This window comes from Lygodium microphyllum, chromosome 6 (genome assembly GCF_053477565.2).
Source record: "Lygodium microphyllum isolate KBCC chromosome 6, Lygodium_microphyllum_v1.1.10, whole genome shotgun sequence".
In the NCBI taxonomy this organism is placed as follows: Eukaryota; Viridiplantae; Streptophyta; class Polypodiopsida; order Schizaeales; family Lygodiaceae; genus Lygodium; species Lygodium microphyllum.
This window is the reverse complement of record NC_141140.1, coordinates 134,649,794-134,665,446: the sequence shown is the minus strand read 5'-3', so window position 1 is coordinate 134,665,446 and position 15,653 is coordinate 134,649,794.

Sequence of the window (15,653 nt, the reverse complement as noted above, 5' to 3'; positions counted from 1 at the left end):
TGTTTTTCTTTGGAAAGAATTGCCAGGATCAGAAAGGCTGAATGGCATGTGGGGAATCTGCCAATACCCCAAAGCGAGGTCAAGAGATGTGAAGTATTTGGATTTCCCTAGTTGGTCAAGGGGGTCATCAATTCATGGAAGAGGGTAGAGATCATGACCATTATCTTGTTGAGAGGTCGAAATCGATGCAAAACCTGTAGTAGCTGCTATCTTTTTTCTTGACCAAATGTGGTTCAAAGACCCAATCACTACATGAGGCTTTGATAACGCCTTTTGCTAGCATGTCCTGGATTTTGATTGATCTATCCTTTGCTGCTCAAGAGGGGACCAGCAGCAAGAGGCCATTCAGACTGGAAGGACATTGCCAATGTTAATGGAGTAGGTGATGGGCAGCCTGATTTGGGAAATGTGTGATTGCATGTGGTGGAGTGCCGGAAATTTCTTTAATAGTGTTTGGATGTCCTGCAAGTGTTTGTTAGAATCTTCCAAAGTACATTGGGCATGAACAAAATTTGGACCTTGTGTAGAACATAGCATAGGGATTGGAATTGAATTGGGTAAAACAAGTTGTAGAGAATCAAAATGAGGCTGAGCTCTTGTTTTAACAAACCAGTCGCATCCTAATGTCATGGGAAACAATTGTCTTGGCAATACATAGAATGAATGGGTGAATTGTTTGTGGGCTATAGAGAATGTGCAATGGGCCTGTGAGTGTGAGTGATAGAGCTAGTTATTGTCACCAAACAAAACTGTGATGGGGTGTCAAAAACATGGATCTAGAGCATGGTAGGAGCTATGGAGGTGGAAGATGAATATACAACTCATGATGGCATAGACTTAGATAGACTAACTGTTACACACGTGAATTAGGTTCCAATATAGATTAGCTTGGACTCATAAACACATTCTTGTGTAAGATGGACAGTGACACTGACAAGACTCAAACTGATAGTACCATTACCTTGTAATGAGTGTCGACCAAGTACATGCCTTTATAGCTTTTCGGATAGTACCACTCTTCTCACTGTGCATATGGGATTCTGAACATCTCTTCCTAAAGCATACATCATTTGTCTATCTTTTGGTCTCTTCAAGGCATACATCTAGCTTCTATGGGCAAGCCTCATTTGCTATTCTCAACACCCCCTTGCAAATGATGAGTAATCTTCTGGGTGTCTTTAATCTTCTTGGACTCCTTCTTGGTCTTCATGATTTTTGTCTTTGACTTGTTCTTCATTATCTTGTGCTCTAGTATTCTTTGTGAGGTCTTTTTGGTCTTCTTTCTTAGAGAGTTTGAGATGGGTACATTACTATGACTTGGGATACATAGCTTTTGGGATTTCATATGGCTTTGACTCATGGCTTAACATTACATTGGATTTTCTTCTGAGATCATACAACATCTTGTCCTTCATTTTGCTTGCTTTGTCACTCTTTACTGCGCTTGTAGTTTCTGTGACTTTGAATTTGCTCTTCGTGTCCCCCTCAAGCAAAGGTACCACCACCTTTGAATTTTGTATGATGACCAAGGCAACTGGAATGTCTTCAAAAACTTTAAATGAAATCATTGATTACTCTTTTATGTAGATAGCTCCATTTCTTCCTGCAAGTGGGTCAACAAAGTCTTGCATCGAATCTTGATATTGGAGCACTTGCTTGCTGATTTGTTATGGTTTCCTTGCTGGATATTGAGTGTTATTGACAAGCTTGAGCTGAAAGAAGTAAGGGTAAAAGATAAGCTTGAAGTACTTGATGTCAAGCTTGATGATGCTTGATGCTAGGTGGGCTACTTGATCTTCAAGATTGCTCCAAATCTTCTTCTTGAAGGTCTATACTTGCTGAAAATTGATCAAATCTAATTGTCAGAGGCTTCAGTGTATTGAGAATAGTGAGGAAATGAAGTGAAGAAGGAGCTTGAGGTGAGGAAGCTGTGGAGTTAAGGTTTTTGACAGTCAGTTTGACTAGTTTTCTATTTATAGCAGCTCACAGAGGACATAATTTTGTAAGATATTTAAGCTGGAGAAGGTTTGAATGGTGATCTTTACAAGCCCCAAGGTCACAGAGATCACCGTGTTGCGTGCAAGGAGTACAGGCATATGAACGACCAGCTTGCGCAGTTTAGGGCAACACGACGAATTTCATCAATGCTGAAGCTAGGGGGCAGCAATGTCATCGATTGAGGTGCCAGGAGGAAGCATCTTGAGTAAAGGAAGATATTATCCATAAGGAATCACTGGAAGATATTATCCATAAGGAATCATTGGAAGATATGGCCTGTAGAGAGAGATCTTGAAGCTCTAAGGTGGGTAGGTGTTGTCTGGCTATGGCTGCCACAAGTTGGAAGATGAGGATGAAGTTCAAGATGGAGTCATGAGTTGGATGTGAGTTGGACAGAGATGACCAGAGATGAAGAGAGACTAGAGAAGCAATGTATGAAGCTATGCCATGCTCAGCTGAGCTCTGATACCATGTCAAAAACATGGATCTAGAGCATGGTAGAAGCTATGGAGAATGGAAGATGAATATACCATTGACGATGGCATAGACTTAGATAGACTAACTGTTACACAAGTGAATTAGGTTCCAATATAGATTAGGATAGTGACACTGACAAGACTCAAACTGATAGTACCATTTCCTTGTAATGAGTGTCGACCAAGTACATGCCTTTATAGCTTTTTGGATAGTACCACTCTTCTCACTAGGCATATGGGATTCTGAACATCCCTTCCTAGAGCATACATCATTTGTCTATCTTCTGGCCTCTTCAAGGCATACATCTAGCTTCTATGGGCAAGCATCATTTGCTATTCTCAACACAGGGGTTGTGGTTAAGCCTAAACTACTAACTAAACTTGCACTAACCAAAGAGGTGGTGCTTCCTGAATCTAATAATGCTTCATGAGATGTGTTACCAACATGGGTGATGAGCGAACACACCATGCGGCTGGAAGATGCAATTGCTTGAAATTGCAGGAGGTGCTCTTCCTTCTTCTTCCTGCCTAGATGTTTTCCGGAAGGTCGGCCAGGTTAGCAACATTAGCCAAGTGGACTTGGGCATTTTGATGATGTTGGCTTGCTCGAAGGCATCTACAATAGCGGCGAATGTGACAATAAGTGTTGCAATAGAAACACTTGGGTCATCCATGGGAGTCACAATTGGGCAGTGCTCGACGTGAGTTCATTTGGGCATTTTGGATGTCAATTTCCATAGATGTTGGGAAAGAGTTGACAGTGGCTCCCTGAGTAGTAGGTTGTGAGAGAATTGGAGGAGAATTGTCAAAGTGCAAAGTACCCTCGATGCATGAGCAATTTGAATAGCTGCATGAAATGAGGTGGAGCCTTGATCCCAGACGCGTCTGGAGATGTCATGGCGGAGATGAGGCCATAGAAAGAATATTTTCATCTCCTATGACATGGTTGGGTCTACTCGAAGAAATAATTGGTTCATCTTGATTGCAAATTGGGCCACTAGCTCAAGCTATTACTATTTTAGAACCTGGAGTTGCTATAGGGCGGTTTATGTAATATTTTGGTTAGCAAAATGCTAAATCAAGGGGGACTTGAGTGATTGACAGTCACCTTTAATAGCTTCATGCTGTTGGATGAACCAAGTAGCGGCAACTATGTCTAGGAGAGTGCAAATTTTGAGTGCCTTGTAGTCATCTGTCCAACGATGGTAGATGGCGACATTGTTGAAGTGATCTAACAATGCCAGAACATCTTATGTAGGTAAGCCAGAGAAAGATTTTGGTTGGAACTTGGCATCGGGTTTGTGTGTGCCCAATGTGGTTGTAGAGAGATAATTCAAGATTGTTTGGTTTGTCAGACTGATTTGAACCAGAATGTTGGACATAGACTGGGAACATGTGTTCCATGTGCACAAGGTAAGCTACGAATTTGAGATGCATAGGGGCATCCTCATAGACAAGGGAGGGGGGGATCTAATGAGGAGATGGAGGAGGATCCATGATTGGACAACATAGCTTAGGGTGGGGAAGGGAAATAGTTGGGGGGGGGGGGGGGGGGGGGGTTTCAACAAAAGACAAAGAGGCTTAGGTTAAAAGCAAATGAAAGGGAAGGGAAGAAGACATCCCACCATCTCAACCAATGTGGATTACACACAGATAAACCCCTGGAAAATCCCCCTTGTTTGTCAAACCCCCTTTGCTTATAAGGAAGGGTCTACTTACATCAAGAAGCCAAAAGGCTTGGTTATATCAAGAAGCCTTTGCGGTTACATCAAGAAGCCTTGGCGGTTTCCCTAGTTACACTCCATAATAGTCTATCTATAGTCTATAGTACTATATTATTTTGACTATTGGTTCTGGTGATCTCCAAACCACCATAGCTTCTCCCAAACCTCCCACACACATCACCTTGGGCACATGAGGGAGGATATGGTTGATTTCTGGTTAGGTGTTGCAAACATGGTAGCACAACCCTTCACTTCTATGCCAAAGTGCTAACGGAAGAATGAATCAAAGCATGACGGAACATAGGAGATTGTGCCGACAGGTAGGCGATAGAGGTAAGCTCCGACATCATTGATATTTTGCCACATCATCGTCTTCTTCCCCTTTACAACCTGATGGACATTTATGTAATGTGTGCCCGCAACTCTCACCCCTCATCAGGTAGGGTTCAACATGTCATTTGCCCATGATTCTATCAAGTAGGTTCCAATAGCTTTTCGTTCCCAATCGAAACGGAACATGGCATGTGCCCAAGCTCTCTCTCTCTCTCTCTCTCTCTCTCTCTCTCTCTCTCTCTCTCTCTCTCTCTCTCTCTCTCTCTCTCTCTCTCTCTCTCTCTCTCTAAAATCTAAAATCTTCTCATCTTTCAACCCCCCCTTGCTCTCTCTTTACCCCTCCCTCCTTTTTTGTGTTCTCTTATCTCTCTCTAAATTCTTCTTCTCTCTACCCCTCCTCTCTCTCTCTCTCTCTCTCTCTCTCTCTCTCTCTCTCTCTCTCTCTCTCTCTCTCTCTCTCTCTCTCTCTCTCTCTCTCTCTCTCTCTCTCTCTCTCTCTCTCTCTCTCTCTCTCTGCCCTTGTATTTTTCCCTCTCCACCCACAAGGCCTCCCCCTCAAGACCACATCATTGTTTTCTAGCCTCTGTCGCTTGGCCTCTCCACCCACAAGGCCTCTGCCTCCAAACACAAGGTCTCCCCCCTGTGTTTTGGCCTCTCCATAACCTAACCTCTCCACTCACAAGGATGCTTGTAACTTTGCACTCCTAGCCTTTTGTTGTCTTGTGTTCAGCCCGCCCTATGGTGTGTGTAAGGAGAGAGAGAGAGAGAGAGAGAGAGAGAGAGAGAGAGAGAGAGAGAGAGAGAGGTGTGAAATGAAATAAAATAAAAGGAGAGAGGGAGGGAGGGTGTGAAATGAAATAAAATAAAAGGAGAGAGGGAGGGTTTGAGGGACAAGAATAATAACTTTCAAAGAAAGAGAGAGAAAAGAAAAGTTTAGAGAAAGAGAGATTCAAGTCAAAGAAAAAAGATTAGATAAAGATAAGACAAAAAAAACGTGGAGAGAGAGAGAGAGAGAAACATAGATAGAGACAAACAGGTGAGAGATTAAAGAAAAGGTAAGTCGAAGAGAAGAATGTGGAGAGAGAGAGAGAGGAGAAATTTAAGAAGGGATGATAAAAAATTTGGGAGAGAAGAAAAATAAGAGAGAGAGAGATAGAAATTTAGAAAGAGAATAAAAACTTTCAGGGGTGGGTAGAGAGAATTTAAAATTTTGGAGAGAGAAAAATAAATATGAAAATTTTTGAAGAGTAAGAGATTGAGAGAGTGAGAGGGGAGGAGAGAGAGAGAGAGAGAAAGAGAGGAGAGGGAGAGAGAGAGAGGTAAGGAGAGAAAGGAGAGCAAAAGTGAGAGAGCGAGAGAGAACATGAAGAAGAAAAGAGAAGGAAAAGAATTTTAAGAGAGAGAATGAGAGAGCAATGGCATTGAGAGAGACAAAGAGAGGAATAAGAGGAGAGAGAGAGAAAGAGAAAGAGAGGGAAAAGAAAATTTTACAAAAGGAATGAGAGAGAAAACACAAGGAGGGGGAAAATTTTAAGAGAAAGGGAGAGCAAATGAAGAGAGTGAGGGGGGTGAGGAGAGAAAACAAGAGAGAAAAAATAAGAGAGAGAGAGGGGGAGGGAGGGAGAGAGAGAGAAGAAGAAGAAGAAGAAGAAGAAGAAGAAGAATTTAGAGAGAAAGGGAGAGCAAATGAAGAGAGAGAGATCTCTCAGGCCCCAAGAAAGTCCTCAACAAATTTAGAATCGCCATGAAGGATGCTTGGTTTATGGTGGATGGAGCAAGAGAGTAAGAGAGAGAGTCACCATATATGGGAACTCCAACCATCATAATATGTGACTAGTCTTCTCGTATTTAATAGTCACTAAAAGAATAAAGAATAAAGTGATAGTGATGGGTATCCACCACCTGCATTGTACACATGTGCAATTAAGATTTGTGAAGTAAATATAGGGTGAGATAGGTATAGGTGCCTTTTCTTCCCAACAACCTCCTACTTAGAGGCGAATGTGCCTCTACTGAGAAGAGGACAAGAAAAAGTGACAAAGTACAAATGTCCATAACGTACAATAGGATTAGGAATAAACATCATCTCTTTCTATGCCCATCATCTTTCTAAAGAAGGCAAAACATTTCGCTAAGAGACTTTTAGTGAGTAGATTTGCAGGATTCTCATAAGTCATCCAAGATCTTGATAAGCTCAATAGACTTGTCCTCTACCACCTCCCTGATAAAGTGATAGCGCATCTCAATGGTCTAACTATATGGCCTCCTTGCAAGCTTTAATGTGGCTACAACATGTTCTACCTCAATAGTAGATAAAACCATGCATTTTTGCACCCTAGACATCCAAGAAATAGCACCCCCAGCAAAAGTGAAGACATATCCAGAGGTGGACTTTCTACTATCTACATGTCCTGCATAGTCGGAGTTAGTATAACCCATGCTTGTAGTATCTTGACCACCATAGCAAATGCTCATATATGTAGTGCCTCTCAAGTATCTCATGATATCCTTCACAATGTACTAATGTTGTTGGCCAAGTGTAGCCATAAGGCGTACCACAACTCCCACTGCAAATGTTGTGTCTGGACGAGTGGCTATCATGGCAGACATCAAACTGCTCACTACATATGTATAAGGGATCTTGGCCATCTTGACCTTCTACTCTTTTGAATTTGTCTCATTAACTTTCACATGGGAAGGGAAAAGATAGCCAGTAGGCTTAATATCCTACGTATGGAAGCGTTCAAGGATCTTTTGTATGCAGTCATTTTGTGACAAGCAAAGGAGCCTCTTAGAGCAATCAAGCATAATACACATACCAAGAATATGTGAGGCCTATCCCATATCCTTCATCTCAAGGCTCTACTTGAGCTAACTTTTCAAGGTATCCACCTCATCATAAGCTCTCCCATCAATCAACCTATTGTCCACATAAAGTACCAAGATAATAAGGTTGCATCACAAGCCTTGTTATAGAGACATGGATCTATATCACTACACATATATCCTTGTGAATGCATGAAAGAATCAAACTTGTGGTACCATTCCCTAGGTGCCTACTTAAGGCCATAAAGGCTCTTTCTCAACTTACACACTAGGTATTTCCTACCTTTTTCCTCAAAGCCCTTAGGCTACTTGTAAACCCTCAAACCCGAACAAGGCGAAAAATCGGGAAAATCTAAAGCAGAAGATAAGGCCAAGGCAAAAGTGAAACAGGAGACGAAGACGCGCCAGGAGAAATATGGAAACACAAGAAGTGCATAAAAGTCCTGAATCAAGGAGAAAGGCATACAAAAAAAGCACAAGCTAATGATTTTGTAATAGAACGCAAGGTGCATCATGATTTATTTTAAGAGTGGCAGGCTCTCACCTATACAAATTGTGAAGGTAGATGGACAGTAGGAAGGAAGCTAGGAAGATAGGAGGACAACGAAAAAAAGGGCATAGGCTATGGCCGCTCATGTAAAAAGGGGATGACCGCCCATGGGATTTAGGGCTTTGTATATAAAGTTCAAAAGATGAATGAGAGCTCATTCTTTGGTGTGTGGCAAATTGGACTCTTCTTCTTCTCTCCTTCTCTTCTCTTGCTTACTTGTGAGTGCTTGAGGGAGGGAGTGTGAGGGAGTGAGCTTGCGAGAGTGAGGGATCTTGGAGGTGAAGCTCTCCACCATCTCCTCTCTTCTTCTTCTCTTCTCGTCTCTTCTCTTATCTTGTGTGTGGCTATGGAGGATGGAGCTTGGAGGAAGAGGCTTGAGGATGCTTAAGCTTGCATCTCGAATTGTGGAGCTATTGGAGTGCTTGAGAGAGGAAGCAACTCAATCGGGCATCAAGGTAAGCTCACTACACTCTAGAGAGGGATAGCATGTCGGCTATGTGAGAGGTAGCCATTAGTGCTCTCTTGAAATGCTTTGAACAATAAGTGGTCTGTGGGTCTTGGCGATTGTCACCTCTACATTTTGGTTCCGTTGCCGGGGACCAACGGATTCAAGTTTGAGTACTTGCACGCTTCAAATCGAGCATTGAAGTAAGGGTTTCATCCCCGAACTGGAGCTTGAGATAGATATAAGGTTTTGGGTTTTAATCCATGCTACAAGTAAGTATTTTTGGTTTTTGATGATTGGTTAAGTAGGAGAAATCCATTCAGTACCTTGCTTTTGATTTTTGTTGCATTTAGGGTAGGATAGGTAGGAGAAATCAGAGAGGAAAGCTTAGAGTTCACTACTGTAAAGCAATCCTAAATAGGGCAATAACAAGGGAGAATGAAAACAAAAGAGGGCTCAAATGACTTGGAGTGGAAGGTCGAGTGATTGGGAAGGCTAAGGTGTAGGCTAGTGAGGACTTAAGGTCCTGGGTGACCAGGGAAAACCTCATTTACAATTCTAGCTTTGAGAGAGAGAGAGAGAGAGAGAGAGAGAGAGAGAGAGAGAGAGAGAGAGAGAGAGAGAGAGAGAGAGAGAGAGAGAGAGAGAGAGAGAGAGAGAGAGAGAGAGCTTGCAGGTCCAGGTCTACATCGGTTTGCGATCAGAGCATATCGAGACTTCTAGTGAGATTCAGGTATGGAATGCCCTTGGCCTACACTCCTCCTTAATTCTTGGAAGTTCTGGTAGCTACTAGCAACATCTACATTTAGATTTCTGGCAAATAAGTGATCAACACGCGTTTTGGTTGGTGGAATCGGACCACCCCCCCCCCCCCCCACAGTGTTCGATTCCCAGAATCGGACCAACCAAACCATCTGATTCCCAAAGTCAGACCACTCGGACAAACCCACCCGATCTGATCAGACACCCTGTCCAATTTTGAAAATCGGACAACCCGTAATCGGACGCACAACCCATTTGATCGGATGCTTGACCCATCGTTTTGCGATGATCGAACCACATAGAATCAGACCTGGTCCGATTGGACATACCCCAATCGGACCACCTAAAATCGAATGCACAGATATCGGACTGCAAGAATCGGACCACAACTCTAGCTGTCCGATCGGACATACACCTACCGATTGTGACAATCGAGACCCTGAACCTATTCGATCCACAGAATCAAACACTGGTAAATCGGACACAGCCTAAGAGGGAAAACCTGGGAATTTGATGAACCCCAGTTAATGAGAAGCGTGACCTGCACTAGAAGAACCCACCGAACGCCTCACACATAGTTACAAACCTAGAGATTGTGGTCGAACGGTCTAAAAGGTTGTTTGGTGTTGGGGCTGATTGCAAGACCCCAACTCAAGCCGAACGAGATAACATAGGAACTAAACACACAACCCTATCAAGCCAACCCGTAGACAAGAGCATCGGAGCTACGCGCACATTGTTTTTTCACTCACTTAGAGTTTCATCACTTGAAGCTCAATTAAGGAAAGCTAAAAGCCTGATTTCTCATAGTGCATAGAAAAGAGCACACACACACATGCATCTACACACAGAGTGAGGGTAAGTTGAGGACTGATTGTAAGTAACAAGGAATACACCTAGGCTTCAGGACATGAAGGAACCCACTAATAAGAGAAGAGCCAAATACATAGAAGGGGTACCGAATCCCCAAAGGTAGGACCAAGCGGAGAACACTGTCAAAAATATCTAAATGCCACAAGAATGGACAATACCGCAGAAGTGGATCTGCCCGACCTTATCAACTTGATCGACAACTTGGCAGGACAAGAAGTCCTAGACATGGAAGAAGGTAGCTCAGGCTGCCGTAGAAGCGATGATGAGCTTAACCTAGGAGACTTTCCTGAGGTTATCTAACAGTTAGCGTACAAATACGACTCTTGAACCCGACTAGAACACCACGGTAGGCCAGTTGAGGACATCATGGCAGACCTAGAGGAGGAAAGAAAATTGACCCGTAGAGATCTGCAAGGCCTAGCAGTGTACAACCACGATGAGCAAACTAGGAACTTATGCCAAAGCTTAGAAATGTGAGAGATCTAGAAAGTGCTAGCCTTAGCGGGTAGGAATCTGTTAGAGAGTGAGCGAGCTCCTGATGAAGCGGCTGCTAGACAACACGGTCGTTGCAGAACAAAGCGTCACAACATTGGAAACATCACTATTGATAGGGTTGGGAGTCAACCAAGGCTCTAGGAGCCAATCGAAAATCCATGTGGTAGCAAAGCAGCTGGATAAATACCAAGCAATCGACGACCCATACACCTTTGTGGAGCAGTTTGAGCAGGTGTGCGAAGCCAACGGCCTCACTGATCCTTGTCGTCACCTAAGCACAGTCTGACGTGAGGAGCCTTTTGGTTGGTCTCTCACCCACATGAAGAGCCTCTTCAAGAGAATTCCCATGGGTGAGAGACCAACCGAAAGGGTGGTATCCATGATATTCATCAATGGAATAAGGGGTGAAGAGCTCTACAAAGCCTTGGCCGACAACTCAAGCTTGCAGTGAGACGCAGTGGCAAGGGTCTTTGAAGAGGCTATTAGAGTGGATGACCAGCTCAAGGAAAGAGGCTCCAAAGGCTCGAATCAGGAAGAGTCCAGTGCTAGGAGTTCCAAGAGAACCTCAACACCGGGTGAGAGAGCAGACCCAAGCACTCAGGACAAAGGGAATGACATTGAGACGGGACAAGAGCTAGCAAAGATTAGGATGGACATAGCCAAACTGTAGGAGATGACGAGACGACCAACATGTCAACATGTCCAATGTGTGCATTATGGTGGGAACCACTTGCTAGCTAAGTGTCACGATCCTAGGTCACGAACTTGTGCTAATTGTGGTAGGTTCGGCCATGAAACCATGCATTGTTGATTACCTCGGAGGCTCCCATGCCTGTAGCCTTATGGTCAAACTCCACCCTGCGAACAAACCATCAAGTTTCTTTGGAAGGGGAGCCTCTTGGCTCTTTCGGTACCAAATGACACTAAACCAACCATCCCTAGGATGGAAAATTCTATAGGTATCCCTAGACTGCATGGACCCTATGTGATCCATCCACCGAGTGATACTCCAGTCTACTATGTGGACGAGCCTAGCAATGACAAGCCTTATGTAAACCCATATGTGTCATACGATGAGGAAGGCAATGCTATCCTCATGGACTATCAACTGGTACCGGTGATGGCATTTAGAAGAGGGAGAGGTAGAGGCCTAGGAGGGCAAGCCCAAGAGCCAATCGTGGACTTGCGGTCACCCATGTCATATTTCTTCATGCTGCCTCGAGAGAGAGCAAGCGAATAGAGTTAAGGCTGATTTAAGATGCATTAAGTGTGGAATCACTCATCTCTTTGTTGATTACCCTAGATGAAGGCCATCCTCTAGTTCAGCGAACGAGCCATCAGTTCCATTGGGGTTGTCCGGTGTCGAGACACTCGATGGGGAGGCAACACCTATTCCATTACAAGTCATGACCCGCGTGTAGAGAAGCATGTTGGCATTTCATCACCAAGGCCTAGCAACCTTGAAGCAACCTTAGTTGGGAAGAAGAGCTGAAGATGAAGAAAGAAAAGATCAGATGCTAAGTTCACCCTCAAAACCGAAAGTGCCACAACAATGCCAGTTGGAAGGAAAGTTGTTGATACTGAGGAAGAAATGTCAGCTCCGCAGATGGCTGAGAAGGAAAGTGCTAAGGTTGGGGAGTACCCCAATCTAAAACACCAACTCGAAGCCATCAAGAAGGTGAAAGAGTTGGTGAGGGAGGCCCAGGAGCACCTAAAGGACATTGAGCTCATACTAGAGGATGAGATCGACGATCTCTCAAGCATAGGCACCCCAAATTCTCTCCCACAACCAAAATCAAGGGAGGCGATGGAACCACAAGCTGTGCCGCATGGACAAAGTCTAACTGCTTCAAGCTAGCAAAATAATCAAGACCATTGGCCAAGAACCACAGACCTAGAAGATAGACGAGTGACTAGCAACCTCCTCAATACACTGGTGACCACCCCGATAGCTTTGAGCTTAGGCAACTTGCTTAGGCAACACCCAACGCTATGGCAAGAGCTTAAGCAATGGGTTCAAGAACCAAATTAGCCAATTGCCGCAGACTTTCCTGAGCATGATGCAGAAACTCAAATATCGAGCGTGACGCTGCACTCCATGCCTAAGTCCCTACACGTCAACGCCTTTTGGGAAGGCACGAAAATGCATGCAATCCTACTAGTCCTAGCACTAGGAGGCATCACTAGAAAGGGGATCGTGGACACAGGGGCAGGAGTGAGTGTGCTAAGCCATGCGGTACTCCAAGCTTGGGGTAACCCACCAGCCAAGATTGCTAGGTTTAATGTTACACTGGCAAATGGAATGAAGGTGAAGTTGCTCGGAGTGTTAAAAAATTGGCCAGTAAAGATTGCATGGATCTAGTTCTCTATTGACTTCATAGTCATGAAGCAAGTGGACTATGACATCTTGCTAGGCCGACCCTCGATGCACCACACGAGAGTCGTAGAAGACCAGGGCAATGGTCTTATCTTAGGCAATCAAACAGAAGCTGTGAGAGTGGAGATGGACACTTGGAAGACCATACTAGTCGACCTAAATGCCATCTCCACCATGCTGAAGGGCGATGGATAGACTAGAGGATCCTATGGAGCTCTTACCAAGTATATGCTGTGCCTTGAGGACGAAGGGGATTGGATGCACGTTCTTTCTTCGACCTACCATTCTCAGTTATTGAGGAGTACGAACAAGCCATCAAGGAAACTAATAGGTTCAAGGACACACCTTCAGTACCAGCCTACATGATGATTGGGAGTCTATGAGGAGTACGAACAAGCCATCAAGGAAACTAATAGGTTCAAGGACACACCTTCAGTACTAGCCTACATGATGATTGGGAGTCAAGGAAACTAATAGGTTCAAGGACACACCTTCAGTACCAGCCTACATGATGATTGGGAGTCTATGTGGAAGACCCACTCATATTGCATTTCGAGTCCCATGCAATAGACACGAACTCCAAGAGATCCTAGGATACTTAACCAACAAGTTGGCTGGCAACCCAGTGACGTGTTGAGATTCAAGCTCATAGTCTTTTGTTAGTGTTCTACCTTAGTTGAATAAGGTTAAGTCATACTGACTTAACCATGGTCAATACTAGGTTACTTGCTTTGTGTATGTGTGCTGTACATACTGTTGACTTTTATACTGTGTGTTGATGGAAATGAACTGAGAAGCGAGCATATCTACTACCCTTCCTGCCTGTGCCTTTGTCTCCATCTCTCTCTCTCTCTCTCATTGTTTAATATGGTATTAGAGCTTGGGCTAGGGGCTTAACCTTGAGAAACTCGGCACCCAGATGTCAAAGATGGCTTGTGCACAGAAAGGGGCAAGAGTTGATATGCTTGAGGAGGCATGGATTTGCAAAAGCTAAGTAGGCCACTGCGCTTCTTCACCGATAAGAATGTTGTCCATTCTGATCTCTAGTGATCACCGTTTGCCAATGCCATTGTCAGCTGCTACAAAGAGTGGCTCATATTTAGCCAGCTCTTCCTCATTAGTTCCACTAGAACATTTGACTACAGTATTGCATTTGACGTGAAGCCTTTGAAACATTGGGCCACCCAGGATGAAGCACATCCACTATAAGTTGCTTGCGGGAAAGTAAGCGGTTAGTCATGAACTTGCACGCACGCACAGTGCAGGATTTGAGATCCACCATGGCGAAGATAGAGGGAGACAATAGTCTTGCCTGATGCTGCAGCTAATACTCCACCTCTACTTGCCTTGTTAATGTATGCTTTAGCTTATAAGGTTTGTAAGCATTCTCTTCCATGGTCTTAAATCTAATACCTCCAGAAATGCGATTCGATTGTCTCCTCTCGTGCTATGGACATTCGATTTCCCAGCTTGAATTGCAGTGTATGTTTTCATTATGGGCTTATGGGAGCTTGTTCCTCACTTGGTTACATTGAGGGTATCTTAACCTGTCAAGCTACTTTCAAATGTATTGTTAGTGAACAATATCTGCATTTATGTCCCTTCTCCAATGAATAAGCTCAACATTGGCAGGCCTGCTTACATCAAACCGTATAGCAACCATTAAATTTCAGCCTCATGTAGTCATGGCTATTGATTCAAAAGCCTTTTGTTTTCGACTTTTCAAGTATTTGAAGGTCAGTTGTGGTGTAAGAAAATGTATATAGAGTCAACAAACATGTGCCTTGAATGTACTTTACATGGCTCCTTCAACATGGGCATGGAAGAGACTAGAAGAGAAGCTAAAAAAGTGGGTTGGTGTTGTTGACCACATGCTATGTTTTCTACCTTTTGAGGAGCCACTTTGCAAAGTAAATGGCTTTACCCTAGCTCCATGTATAAGCTTCCTCTACTGTACATTCAGACTGTGATGTTGGATTGGAGAGAGAAAAAATAAGAGGTTTCTCATTGAGGGTCATTGGAGCATCTGAATTACCAGCTGCATTTCAAGGTTAAGCTTGTCTAGTGCACAGTAGTCTGCTAATCAGCAAGAGCTGCATGCTTTACAGCTATCTAAGCATGTATGATTGTGTACTTTGGAGAATAACCATCAGTATTCAATATGCACAACAAGAAAGAAATGCACCAGTTTTTTCTGTGGACTCTGAAAACAATTCAACAAGTCATGTTTACCTTGTACATCTTGACCAGTAAATTCAAGGGTACAACTGGTATCAGTGAACATTATTTGAAGCTTGTATTTGGATCATGTTTGCAGCAACAGTGAATGTATCAAGCAAGCTTGAAGCTCACTAAGTCTAGCTTTAAATGTACTTGATTCTCTCTTATGCCGCACTGGCAGTGAGTTAATGGCAGCCCATTGCTGACGAATGGCATACTTGTGGAGAGTATGATGACTAAGTAAAGCTCTCATGGATAGGTTAGAAATGCTATGAAAAATATGAATGTATTTGAGCAATCAGTTGAAGGAATACTGAGTATCTATTTCCTGCATGTATTGGATCTTATGTAGTCATCATATCAAATTGAAATGCAAAGTTGTTGATGCATTGTAACTGTAGTTGAATGGAATAGAAGCACATGTATTGTCTGAAAATGCAATAGTGGTTATTGTTGAAGTTTTATAGTAAAAACTAGTTGCACTACAGGTCATTGAAGTATATTGCATGCTGGCATTTTGAGAAATTGATTGGTTTTGCAAAGCTTAAGACTTTGAAATGGCAAACACAGGAGA